Source organism: Oncorhynchus keta, chromosome 22, assembly GCF_023373465.1.
Source record: "Oncorhynchus keta strain PuntledgeMale-10-30-2019 chromosome 22, Oket_V2, whole genome shotgun sequence".
NCBI classification, from domain to species: Eukaryota; Metazoa; Chordata; class Actinopteri; order Salmoniformes; family Salmonidae; genus Oncorhynchus; species Oncorhynchus keta.
Window position 1 is genome coordinate 33,179,537 of NC_068442.1, and position 14,844 is coordinate 33,194,380.

Below are 14,844 nucleotides of genomic sequence, written 5' to 3' on the forward strand. Positions count from 1 at the left end.
CACTACTGGGGGCAGAGGTAGAGCGGGCAGCTTGGCACCGGGGGCTCCCAGTCGGAGTCGCTATCACTGTGGGAAAAAAAAAACATTAAAACAAATATTTGTATGAGCCTTTTATCATCACATAAAATAAACATATGAATTGTATAGAAGAGAGGGAACAGTCACTAAGGTGAAGTGCTGTTCCATTCAACTCCGGCCATTGGTGTGGGCCTGCCCTCCCCTGAACAGCACCCAATGGCTATTTCATATTGAAATGGGGAGGAGTAGCAGGCGCAGTGGCCATGTGTGTTTGCTGTTCTACTCCATTCCATTTGAATAAAAATATGGAAAATATCATCTTTAATAGAAAAAAAAAAAAATATATATATATATATACAATGCCTTGCGAAAGTATTTGGCCCCCTTGAACTTTGCGACCTTTTGCCACATTTCAGGCTTCAAACATAAAGATATAAAACTATTTTTTTTAAAGAATCAACAAGTGGGACACAATCATGAAGTGGAACGACATTTTATTGGATATTTCAAACTTTTTTAACAAATCAAGAACTGAATTGGGTGTGCAAAATTATTCAGCCCCCTTAAGTTAATACTTTGTAGTGCCACCTTTTGCTGCGATTACAGCTGTAAGTCGCTTGGGGTATGTCTATCAGTTTTGCACATCGAGAGACTGAAATTTTTTCCCATTCCTCCTTGCAAAACAGCTCGAGCTCAGTGAGATTGGATGGAGAGCATTTGTGAACAGCAGTTTTCAGTTCTTTCCACAGATTCTCGATTGGATTCAAGTCTGGACTTTGACTTGGCCATTCTAACACCTGGATATGTTTATTTTTGAACCATTCCATTGTAGATTTTGCTTTATGTTTTGGATCATTGTCTTGTTGGAAGACAAATCTCCGTCCCAGTCTCAGGTCTTTTGCAGACTCCATCAGGTTTTCTTCCAGAATGGTCCTGTATTTGGCTCCATCCATCTTCCCATCAATTTTAACCATCTTCCCTGTCTCTGCTGAAGAAAAGCAGGCCCAAACCATGATGCTGCCACCACCATGTTTGACAGTGGGTATGGTGTGTTCAGGGTGATGAGCTGTGTTGCTTTTACGCCAAACATAACGTTTTGCATTGTTGCCAAAAAGTTCAATTTTGGTTTCATCTGACCAGAGCACCTTCTTCCACATGTTTGGTGTGTCTCCCAGGTGGCTTGTGGCAAACTTTAAACAACACTTTTTATGGATATCGTTAAGAAATGGCTTTCTTCTTGCCACTCTTCCATAAAAGCCAGATTTGTGCAATATACGACGGATTGTTGTCCTATGGACAGAGTCTCCCACCTCAGCTGTAGATCTCTGCAGTTCATCCAGAGTGACCATGGGCCTCTTGGCTGCATCTCTGATCAGTCTTCTCCTTGTATGAGCTGAAAGTTTGGCTGTTTTGCAGACATCCAGAGGAATGCACTGAAATCAACCATGACTAGATAAACAATGGTTTGCCATGTGTAATTACGTCCAATGCTCCGTAAAAAAAAATGATAGAGATGGAATTCACGGCACAAACGGTTTACAAAATGTTTGGATTTAGGCTATAAAAATGGATTTTATCAAAGACAACTGCACTTAATTTGATCACTGGGACCCTCAGGAAGAGAAATAAGAGCAAGATATCAGAATGGGATTTACAAATAAATTCATTTAAAAATCCTACAATGTGATTTTCTGGATTTTTGTCCCCTCATTTTGTCTGTCATAGTTGAAGTGTACCTATGATGAAAATTACAGGCCTCTCTCAACTTTTTAAGTGGGAGAACTTGCACAATTGGTGGCTGACTAAATACTTTTTTGCTAGGTCAGGGTTTTTCAGCCTCCATATATCCACTAGTTCTAATGTATCCATGATATTTGTGATCTCCATAAGTGCATGAGAGTGATTTCTTTTAAGATCCATTGAGGTCCCTAGCCGTATCATCTCACCACAATAAGTGATTCAGTCGTTGCTCGTGAGCCCAATAGATTTATAAAATCTGGGATCCCGGGTGGCATAGCGGTCTAAGTCACTGCATCTCAGTGCAAGAGGCATCACTGCAGTCCCTGGTTTGAATGCAGGCTGCATCACATCCGGTCTATTGTGACGCCTCTAGCACTGAGATGCATGGCCAAAATTATCAAATCAAATCAAATTTATTTATATAGCCCTTTGTACATCAGCTGATATCTCAAAGTGCTGTACAGAAACCCAGCCTAAAACCCCAAACAGCAAGCAATGCAGGTGTAGAAGCACGGTGGCTAGGAAAAACTCCCTAGAAAGGCCAAAACCTAGGAAGAAACCTAGAGAGGAACCAGGCTATGTGGGGTGGCCAGTCCTCTTCTGGCTGTGCCGGGTGGAGATTATAACAGAACATGGCCAAGATGTTCAAATGTTTATAAATGACCAGCATGGTCAAATAATAGTAAGGCAGAACAGTTGAAACTGGAGCAGCAGCATGGCCAGGTGGACTGGGGACAGCTAGGAGTCATCATGTCAGGTAGTCCTGGGGCATGGTCCTAGGGCTCAGGTCCTCCGAGAGAGAGAAAGAAAGGAGAGAATTAGAGAACGCACACTTAGATTCACACAGGACACCGAATAGGACAGGAGAAGTACTCCAGATATAACAAACTGACCCTAGCCCCCCGACACAAACTACTGCAGCATAAATACTGGAGTCTGAGACAGGAGGGGTCAGGAGACACTGTGGCCCCATCCGAGGACACCCCCGGACAGGGCCAAACAGGAAGGATATAACCCCACCCACTTTGCCAAAGCACAGCCCCCACACCACTAGAGGGATATCTTCAACCACCAACTTACCATCCTGAGACAAGGCTGAGTAAGATCTCCGCCACGGCACAACCCAAGGGGGGGGCGCCAACCCAGACGGGATGACCACAACAGTGAATCAACCCACTCAGGTGACGCACCCCCTGCAGGGACGGCATGAGAGAGCCCCAGTAAGCCAGTGACTCAGCCCCTGTAATAGGGTAGAGGCAGAGAATCCCAGTGGAAAGAGGGGAACCGGCCAGGCAGAGACAGCAAGGGCGGTTCGTTGCTCCAGAGCCTTTCCTTTCACCTTCCCACTCCTGGGCCAGACTACACTTAATCATATGACCCACTGAAGAGATTAGTGTTCAGTAAAGACTTAAAGGTTGAGATCGAGTTTGCGTCTCTGGCATGGGTAGGCAGACCGTTCCATAAAAATTGAGCTCTATAGGAGCTTTCCGACAGATAATCTTTCCGACAGATAAGATTATATTATATTATTATTATGAGAAAGCCCTGCCTCCAGCTGTTTGCTTAGAAATTATTGGGACAATTAGGAGACCTGCGTCTTGTGACCGTAGCGTACGTGTAGGTATGTACGGCAGGACCAAATCAGAGAGATAGGTAGGAGCAAGCCCATGTAATGCTTTGTAGGTTAGCAGTAAAACCTTGAAATCAGCCCTTGCTTTGACAGGAAGCCAGTGTAGAGAGGCTAGCACTGGAGTAATATGATCAAATGTTTTGGTTCTAGTCAGGATTCTAGCAGCCGTATTTAGCACTAACTGAAGTTTATTTAGTGCTTTATCCGGGTAGCCGGAAAGTAGAGCATTGCAGTAGTCTAACCTAGAAGTGACAAAAGCATGGATTAATTTTTCTGCATCAGTTTTGGACAGAAAGTTTCTGATTTTTGCAATATTACGTAGATGGAATAAAGCTGTCCTCGAAATGGTCTTGATATGTTCTTCAAAAGAGAGATCAGGGTCCAGAGTAACGCCGAGGTCTTTCACAGTTTTATTTGAGACTACTGTACAACCATTAAGATTAATTGTCAGATTCAACAGAAGATCTATTTGTTTCTTGGGACCTAGAACAAGCATCTCTGTTTTGTCCGAGTTTAATAGTAGAAAGTTTGCAGCCATCCACTTCCTTATGTCTGAAACGCATGCTTCTAGCGAGGGCAATTTTGGGGCTTCACCATGTTTCATTGAAATGTACAGCTGTGTGTCATCCGCATAGCAGTGAAAGTTAACATTATGTTTTCGAATAACATCCCCAAGAGGTAAAATGTATAGTGAAAACAATAGTGGTCCTAAAACAGAACCTTGAGGAACACCGAAATTTACAGTTGATTTGTCAGAGGACAAACCATTCACAGAGACAAACTGATATCTTTCCGACAGATAAGATCTAAACCAGGCCAGAACATGTCCGTGTAGACCAATTTGGGTTTCCAATCTCTCCAAAAGAATGTGGTGATCGATGGTATCAAAAGCAGCACTAAGGTCTAGGAGCACGAGGACAGATGCAGAGCCTCGGTCCGATGCCATTAAAATGTCATTTACCACCTTCACAAGTGCCGTCTCAGTGCTATGATGGGGTCTAAAACCAGACTGAAGCATTTCATATACATTGTTTGTCTTCAGGAAGGCAGTGAGTTGCTGCGCAACAGCCTTCTCTAAAATTTTTGAGAGGAATGGCAGATTCGATATAGGCCGATAGTTTTTTAAAAATATTTTCTGGGTCAAGGTTTTGCTTTTCAAGAGAGGCTTTATTACTGCCACTTTTAGTGAGTTTGGTACACATCCGGTGGATAGAGAGCCGTTTATTATGTTCAACATAGGAGGGCCAAGCACAGGAAGCAGCTCTTTCGGTAGTTTAGTTGGAATAGGGTCCAGTATGCAGCTTGAAGGTTTAGAGGCCATGATTATTTTCATCATTGTGTCAAGAGATATAGTACTAAAACACTTGAGCGTCTCTTTTGATCCTAGGTCCTGGCAGAGTTGTGCAGACTCAGGACAACTGAGGTTTGGAGGAATACGCAGGTTTAAAGAGGAGTCCGTAATTTGCTTTCTAATAATCATAATCTTTTCCTCAAAGAAGTTCATGAATTTATCACTGCTAAAGTGAAAGTCATCCTCTCTTGGGGAATGCTGCTTTTTAGTTAGCTTTGCGACAGTATCAAAAAGGAATTTTGGATTGTTCTTATTTTCCTCAATTAAGTTAGAAAAATAGGATGATCGAGCAGCAGTAAGGGCTCTTCGGTACTGCACGGTACCGTCTTTCAATGCTAGTCGGAAGACTTCCAGTTTGGTGTGGCGCCATTTCCGTTCCAATTTTCTGGAAGCTTGCTTCAGAGCTCGGGTATTTTCTGTGTACCAGGGAGCTAGTTTCTTATGAGAAATGTTTTTAGGGGTGCAACTGCATCTAGGGTATTGCGCAAGGTTAAATCGAGATCCTCAGTTAGGTGGTTAACTGATTTTTGTCCTCTGGCTTCCTTGGGTAGGCAGAGGGAGTCTGGAAGGGCATCAAGGAATCTTTGTGTTGTCTGTGAATTTATAGCATGACTTTTGATGGTCCTTGGTTGGGGTCTGAGCAGATTATTTGTTGCAATTGCAAACGTAATAAAATGGTGGTCCGATAGTCCAGGATTATGAGGAAAAAACATTAAGATCCACAACATTTATTCCATGGGACAAAACTAGGTCCAGCCTATGACTGTGACAGTGAATGGGTCCAGAGACATGTTGGACAAAACCCACTGAGTCGATGATTAACACCCCTTCAAATTTGTGGATTTAGCCATTTCAGCCCCAGCTGTTGCTGACCTGTGTATAAAATCGAGCCCATGCACTCTCCGTACACAAACATTGGAAGTAGAATGGCCCATACTGAAGAGCTCAATGTAGCACCATTATAGGATGCTTCCTTTCCATGTAGGCAGTTTGTCAAAAACTTTCCAAAGTGACTGACTGGGGTGAGTTCTCCTTTTTTAAAAGCTGTATAATCTCTGTTTTGCAAGTATCAATCATTTTGTCTGACCATACTATGACAGTTCTCATAGCCATCTGTAATAGTGTCTCTGCCTTTTTTCGAAAGGTATTACTTTCAGCTTTGCTGTGTTATGGCTGATCGCAAGGATATCAGTCAATTGAAATTGTGAGACTGGCTTACGCACTGGGGAGCAAGGCCCAGCCAATCAATTATTATTTTTCTTTGCCCACACAAGGGCTTTATTACAGACAAACATTCTTCAGTTTCATCAGCTGTCCAGGTGGCTGGTCTCAGAAGATCCCGCAGATCAAGAAGCTGGATGTGGAGGTCATGGGCTGGTGTGGTTACACATGGTCGGTGGTTGTGAGGCCGGTTGGACGTACTGCCTAATTTTCTAAAATGACATTGGAGGCTTCTGGTAGAGAAATTCTGGCAACAGCTCTGGTGGACCTTGCTGCTGTCAGCATGCCAATTGCACGCTCCCTCAAATCTTGACATCTGTGGCATTATGTTACAACTGCACATTTTTTAAGTGGCATCTTGTCCCCAGCACAAGGGGCACCTGTGTAATGATCATGCTGTTTTAATCAGCTTATTGATATGCCACACCTGCCACGGGGATGGATTATCTTGACAAATTTGTGCACAAAATTTGAGAAGAGTAAGATTTTTGGGGCATATGGAACATTTCTGGGATCGTTTATTTCATTTCAAGAAACATGGGACCAAAACTTTACATGACACTGGCGGAGCTTTGCTAGTTAGATGCACTATGTAGAAATTGCTCTGCCATTTCCTGGTTGCTAAAATTCTAATTGTTCACCTAATTTCAGTTTGATTAAAAAAGCAAGCATTGTGTAGAGCAGGGCTCTCCAGCCCGGTTCCTGGAGAGCTGCGTTCCTGTAGGTTTTCACTCCAACCCGACTCTAGCACACCTGATTCTAATAATTAGCTGGTTGATAAGCTGAACCTGGTTAGGTACTGTGGTTGGACCAAAAACCAACAGGAAGGTAGTTCTCCAGGAACCGGGTTGGATGACAATTTGTTCTTCACCATGACAGAATAATTCATTTAGACATTTTTATGCCCAACATAGGTACAAGGCCATCAGACTGTTAAACAGCCACCACTAACATAGTATGTTGGCAGCAGCCACTCAGACTCAACTCCAGCCACTTTAATAATGGAGAAGTTGATGTAAAAAATGTATCACTAGCCACTTTAAACAATGCCACTTAATATGTTTACATACCCTACATTACTCATATGTATATAATGTACTCGATACCATCTACTGCATCTTGCCTATGCCGTTCTGTACCATCACTCATTCATGTATTTTTATGTACATATTCTTCATCCCTTACACGTGTGTGTGTGTGTGTGTGTGTGTGTGTGTGTGTGTGTGTGTGTGTGTGTGTGTGTGTGTGTGTGTGTGTGTGTGTGTGTGTGTGTGTGTGTGTGTGTGTGTGTGTGTAAGGTAGTTGTTGTGAAATTGTTAGGTTAGATTACTCATTGGTTATTACTGCATTGTTGGAACTAGAAGCACAAGCATTTCGCTACACTCGCATTATCATCTGCTAACCATGTGTATGTGACATTTGATATGCACCATGTAAACCGCTGTGAAATATATTTTCCAGCTGTTTTTAGTTTCAGTTTTTTAAGGCAGATTAAGACTCAAACTAGATTTAACGGGAAGCATATAAATGGCAATCTATATTGTGCTTATGTTGCTTTCAATGAGAATTAAAGATCTATAACACTTCTATGTGAATTTGATCGGGATGCCCAAAAATTAGCATACTGCTGCTTTTAAAGCAAAATTGCAGCTCCATGTGTGTCCCAGTCCCACCATGTTGTGTCTGAAAGCATGGTACACTTATGTTACTGCTTCTCTTACCTCCAGTCCAGAGGGATTGTATTGGGTAGTTGCATTGTGACTGTGCCTAGATCAGTAATCCAGTTAATTTGCCAGAACAAGCAGTCGTGACACCATGCCAACCAGTACCCCCTGCTTCCAGAAAGACTAAACCAGATAATTGTGTGGCTGTTGCAGAGGCACTACATCAGATTTTGTGGATATTAATCTTATCTCTCTGTGGCACATGTTACTGTCGCAGGAAACATGGTGTTTTGGCCCAAAGTACTGGTGCTCCAACTGTAACGCCATGCAGCTGGTAGCTAGACACAGGGAACATAGAGAGTACTACACTCTCCCTCACAAATCTACATACATTAAATGTAACTCCAAGTCAGTCACACTTCTGTGAAATCAAACTGTCCACTTAGGAAGCAACACTGATTGACAATACATTTCACATGCTGTTGTGCAAATGGAATAGACAGCAGGTGGAAATTATAGGCAATTAGCAAGACAACCCCAATAAAGGAGTGGTTCTGCAGGTGGTGACCACAGACCACTTCTCAGTTCCTATGCTTCCTGGCTGATGTTTTGGTCCCTTTTGAATGCTGGCGGTGCTTTCACTCTAGTGGTAGCATGAGATGGAGTCTACAACCCACACAAGTGGCTCAGGTAGTGCAGCACATCCAGGATGACACATCAATGCGAGCTGTGGCAAGAAAGTTTGCTGTGTCTGTCAGCGTAGTGTCCAGAGCATGGAGGCGCTACCAGGAGACAGGCCAATACATCAGGAGACGTGGAGGAGGCCGTAGGAGGGCAACAACCCAGCAGCAGGACCGCTACCTCCGCCTTTGTGCAAGGAGGAGCAGGAGGAGCTCTGCCAGAGCCCTGCAAAATTACCTCCAGCAGGCCACAAATGTGCATGTGTCTGCTCAAACGGTCAGAAACAGACTCCATGAGGGTGGTATGAGGGCCCGACGTCCACAGGTGGGTTGTGCTTACAGCCCTGTGCTCTTCACAGATGAAAGCAGGTTCATACTGAGCATGTGACAGTCTGGAGTGTGGAGACGCTGTGGAGAACGTTCTGCTGCCTGCAACATCCAGCATGACCGGTTTGGCGGTGGGTCAGTCATGGTATGGGGTGCATTTCTTTGGGGGCCGCACAGCCCTCCATGTGCTCGCCAGAGGTAGCCTGGCTGCCATTAGGTACCGAGATGAGATCCTCAGACCCCTTGTGAGACCATATGCTGGTGCGGTTGGCCCTGGGTTCCTCCTAATGCAAGACAATGCTAGATCTCATGTGTCTGGAGTGTGTCAGCAGTTCCTGCAAGAGGAAGGCATTGATGCTATGGACTGGTCTGCCCGTTCCCCAGACCTGAATCCAATTGAGCACATCTGGGACATCATATCTCGCTCCATCCACCACAGACTGTCCAGGAGTTGGCGGATGCTTTAGTCCAGGTCTGGGAGGAGATCCCTCAGGAGACCATCCGCCACCTCATCAGGAGCATGCCCAGGCGTTGTAGGGAGGTCATACAGGCAAGTGGAGGCCACACACACTATTGAGCCTCATTTTGACTTGTTTTAAGGACATTACATCAAAGTTGGATCAGCCTGTAGTGTAAAGTTTTCCACTTTAATTTTGAGTGGGACTCCAAATCGAGACCTCCATGGGTTGATAAATTTGATTTTTGTGTGATTTTGTTGTCAGCACAATCAACTATGTAAAGAAAAAAGTATTTAATAAGAATATTTCTTTCATTCAGATCTAGGATGTGTTATTTTAGTGTTCCCTTTATTTTTTTGAGCAGTGTATATTGGCAGTAGTCTGAACAGGCTGACATGGCATTGCACTGAACTTCCCTTTCCTGAAATCCACTGGCTCGTTGCTATCCCTACCCGCCCTGAAATTTCAAACCTTATCGCATTATGCAGCAGAGCTATGTTCATTCTGCTCCAGTCTCGACCGGTGTCCAGATAAGGATATCATGAGCCATTACACTGTAATAGGAGGCTGAGATCCATCATCATACAATTACCATGAACCGGTGATATGCCAAATCCGCTATTGTTTCTTCTTTAAAGAAAATTGCCTTTCTTCCACACTGTGTGGGGTGTGAAAGCAGGATGTGCAGAGATGTTAAAAATACAAAGCATTGAGACGTGTTAAGCAAACTTATTGGTACCAACTTCCAGGGCATGTTCCATATTGTCTGAGAGCCTTACACAATAGTAGGCTGATACAGAACAAGTTAAAAGGTAATTGCCTGTCCTCTGCCTTTTACTCATTTTGAATGTAAAGGAATGCAGTCCAGCGTCTGAATCTACTAACTTTGAAGGTTAAATCTGCAGGATTATTCATAAATATTATCCTGTAAAGTGCTTTAACCTATTTCATCAACAGAAAAAGCTAAACTCATCGTAGTCTCTTGTTCGACGCTGTTTAAGTAGGGATGGGCAGTTATTCGCATACCCAAACGGACGTTAGTATTTAATTTACTTGCGAGACTAATTTGAGTACATAAATGCCTATTTGAATTAAAAGGCTTTGTCTAAAATTGTATTAAATTTTGTGACATTGCTACATACAATGAAAGACTATGCATTTCTAAATAGCTTGTGTTATTGTCCATAGAGGTCGACCGATTATGATTTTTCAACGCCGATACCGAATTATTGGAGGACCAAAAAAAGCCGGTTCCGATTAATCGGGCCGTTTTATAAATATAACTTTATTTTTTTCCCTTCTTTTCATGACAATTACAACAATACTGAATGAACACTTATTTTAATACATTAATAAAATCAACTTAGTCTCAAATAAATCATGTTCAATTTGGTTTAAATAAGGCAAAAACAATGTTGGAGAAGAAAGTAAATGTACAATGTGCCAGCAAACGTTTAAGTTCCTTGCTCAGAAAATGAGAACATATGAAAGCTGATGGTTCCTTTTTAACATGAGTCTTCAATATTTCCAGTTAAGTTTTAGGTTGTAGTTATTATAGGACTATTTCTATATACCATGTTGTATTTCATATACCTTTTGACTACTGGATATTCTTATAGGCACTATAGTATTGCCAGCCTAATCTCGGGAGTTGATAGGCTTGAAGTCATAATCAGAGCTGCGCTTCAAACATTGCGAATAGATGCTGGGAAACGCAGGAAAGTGCTGTTTGAATGAATGCTTACGATCCTGCTGCTGCCTACCACCGCTCAGACTGCTATATCAAATCATAGACTTAATTATAATATAATAAACACACATACGAGCCTTAGGTCATTAATATGGTCAAATCCGGAAACTCATCTAGAAAACAAAACGTTTATTTTTTTTCAGTGAAATACGGATACGTTCTGTATTTTATCGACCGGGTGGCATCCAGAAGTCTAAATATTGCTGTTAAATTGCACAGCCTTCAATGTTATGTCATAATTATGTAAAATTCTGGTAAATTAGTTATGTTCTTTTGTTAGGAAGAAATGGTCTTCAGACAGTTCAACGAGCCAGGCAGCCCAAACTGCTGCATATACCCTGACTCTGCTTACACTGAACACAAGAGAAGTGACACAATTTCCCTAGTTAATATTGCCTGCTAACATGAGTCTTTTACAAATATGCAGGTTTAAAAATATATACTTGTGTATTGATTTTAAAGACATGCATCAACAAATTTCCTTTTTAGGCATTAATATCAAGGTCTGAAGTGTTTGAGCATACATTTTTAAAACATTTACTGACAATTTAACACCTTTTTTGAACATATTTTCCAAAACAAGTCCTTAATCTCATTACATGAAGGTTCTGAAAACGTCAAGACCATTAGGAAAGCTAATACATTTTCACATAAAAAAAAAAAAAAGATTTGTTACTTGAAACTCTGAAATAATATATATTTTTAAATTTAAAATGTTTATTTGATTTTGACTGACTTCTCTCATTACCGCAATACCTTCCTCAATCTTCAACCTAATATTTTTTACATTGCATTGACACCTGACAAATTTTCAAAATGTGGCAAACCTGAAAGAACGTAACATATAGATTATGCATATGCATTTAAAAGCAAACTTTTCCATTCATTAAACCTCTTAGTCCGCCCCATCCCGCATGCGGGATCGTGACTACAGCCTCAAGCTCATTACCATAACGCAACATTAGCGATTTCTAAAAATTGCAAATGAAATGAAATAAATATGCCTGCCCTCAAGCTTATCCTTTTCTTAACAATCCTGTCGTCTCAGATTTTCAAAATATGCTTTAGAACCAGAGAAAATCAATAATTTGTGTAAGAGTGGTGATAGCTAGCTTAGCATTTAGCGTTAGCATTTAGCGTTAGCATTTAGCACGCAACATATTCACAAAAACCAGCAAAGGGATCAAATAAAATAATTTACCTTTGAAGAACTTCAGATGTTTCAATGAGGAGACTCTCAGTTACATAACAGATGTCCAGTTTTTCCTGAAAGATGCTTGTGTAGGACACAACGTTCCGTTTTGTTACTATGCATTTGGCTACCGAAACTAACCGAAAATTCAGTCACCTAAACGTCGAACTTTTTCCGAATTAACTCCATAATATCGACTGAAACATGGAAAACGTTGTTTGAATCAATCCTCAAGGTGTTTTGTCATATATCTCTTCATTGAAATGCCGTCCCTGGAAGCGTGCATTCTTCTCTGATTCGGATGGAAAAATACTGGTAGCTGACTTTTGCGCACCAATTTCCACGCAGACACCGTGCGGGACACTTGGCAATTGTAGTCTCTTATGGTCAATCTTCCAATGATATGCCTACAAATACGTCACAATGCTGCAGACACCTGGGGAAACGATAGGAAGTGTCCGTTCATTCCTGTCGCATTCACGGCCATATAAGGCGATCATGGAAAACGTGCCTTCAGAAATCCTGTTGATTTCCTGGTCGCTCAAACATCTTGGTTTTGCCTGTAGATTTTGTTCTATGGCACTCACAGTGAAAATCTTTGCAGTTCTGGAAACGTCAGAGTGTCTTCTTTCCAAAACTATCAATTCCAAGCATAGTCGAGCATCTTTTCGTGACAAAATATTGCGCTAAAAACGGGCACGTCTTTTTATCCAAAAATGAAATACTGCCCCTATAGGACTAACAGGTTAAATTAACATTAAATGGACACAGGTTCGGAAATGAGGTTGATTTTGGTAATGATACTAAGACTGAGGTATAGTTAAAAACATGACATGGATTTAAGTTCAATCAATTTCATTTTGCAGTGCTTCAAAAGTACATAACAGGCTAAAAACAAAACACATAAACACATACAAAAACATTAGAGCACATATCACTACACACACTGGCCTGTACAGTGTCCCTTGGGATGACGTTTCTATGACCCCAAGCACTGGTGCAGCTTCTTTATCTTTAAGCCAAAGTTTTCATGCATTTTGCAAGCACATGTTTCTGTCGGACTCTTTGCTGGCCAATCCAAAGTGGCTTAAGTTTAAAGATTTTAATTTTTTATTGCACCATCATTTAACCAGGTAGGCCAGTTGAGAACAAGTTCTCATTTACAACGGCAACCTGGCCAAGATAAAGCAAAGCAATGCGACAAAAACAAGAGATACACAAACTACAGTCAATAACACAATAGAAAAATCTATGTACAGTGTGTGCAAATGTAGAAGATTAGGGAGGTAAAGGCAATAAATAGGCCATAGAGGTGAAATAATTACAATTTACCATTAACACTGGAGTGATAGATGTGCAGATGATGATGTGCAAGTAGAACCTTGGAAAGGTTGTGCCTTGGTTTCTCAGACTTCTATGAAGATTTGCCATAGTGTCTGTCAGGGCTCTCTTACGGAATATCTGGCTCTTTTCCGAATTTCTCCGGATTCCCATTTATTACAGTGGAGACTTCATCTTGATGAAGGAAGCGGCTAATGAGTTTGCGCATTAGTCTTCTCTGGCTGTTATTGAATAATGTTCTCTGATGACCTCTCTTTGTAGTTTTCTTCTGGACCTATCTGCCTTCCATGTTGTCAATTACCTGCTTCCTCTTGGCCATCATCTCAATTATTTTCTTTAGGTTGACAATCTCTTTGGTCTTCTCCAGCAGCTTTTCTGTGTAGCGCAACTTTGACCTCAATTTGGATTGTTTTCTTTCTTCGGTTCTTCTTTCTGGGTGAGTTTCTTGGTGCTTGTGTCTCTTCTTTTAGGAGTTGAGTTGATGGCAGGGACATTTACCTGCTGAGGTGAGAATGGCAGTTCTCTTGAGGAGGCTATCTTCTTGAAGACTTTGAATAACTTAATTTTGCCTCTTGAACATGTTGAAGTGTATTGTCTTCCTCGCTTCATGGTATTATGTCCAATACAGCTTTTAGATGTTTATTTTTTCTGTAATACCTCTTGAGTTTTCCCGCCACTGTGCTTCGTTTATGTTGCTGCTTTGTCAGATCTGGAGTTTTGATTTTACCATTTTGCTTTTGTTTTTGCTATCTAGAAATGGAAAGGAAGCATGAAAGGAGCATGTCTCAAAACAAGGGGGAAATCGTACTGTTATGGACACGTCATCTTATAGTAAAGACTGAATGGCTTACTGACGTGTGTGTACATCCTATAGTAGTGACTGAATGGCTTACAGACTGTGTGGACATGTCATTTGAAACGTTCATGCATGGTTTGGACGGCCCAGTCATCAGCACTATCTGCAGTGCCTCTATTCACATGACTCTCTCCTAACACATACGTTGCTGCTAATATTAAATGTTTTTATCCTGCTGCTCACCCACTTTTCCCCTGATTGTATACATATAACTACCTCATCAATCACTGATAGATAGTGTTAATATAAATGTCTATTTCTGATATTGCTACTATGCAAGTAACCATTTGGCTGCACAGTTTACACCGTCTGTAGAGACCACCCACTTAGCAAAATATTGGTATGTGTGGTCGTAACATACCACAACAATATTGTGTGACCGTATCAAGTGTCATTTACAGAAATATTTGGCGCATGCATCTTTATGTACTGTACATGAGTAACTCACTCAGGTTGCATGGCCTTAACTTATGTACGGAATACTATGAAAAGTGCATGTGTAACAGTTTATAAAGTATGTAAATGTACTGGTGTGAAAGAATTTGGGCAGTGGTGTGAAGTATTTTTATTAAAGTACTTTTTTGTGGTACCTGTACACTGCTTTACTTTTTTTCTA

The 14,844-nt window shown here is 41.5% G+C and overlaps 1 protein-coding gene across 11 annotated transcripts in view; it reads left to right on the top strand.

Moving 5' to 3' along the window:
* The window catches only part of LOC118401366 (kelch-like protein 25), a 997,662-nt gene that overhangs the window by 967,600 nt on the left and 15,218 nt on the right, over nucleotides 1-14,844 (top strand). The gene's annotated exons all lie outside the window — the stretch shown is intronic.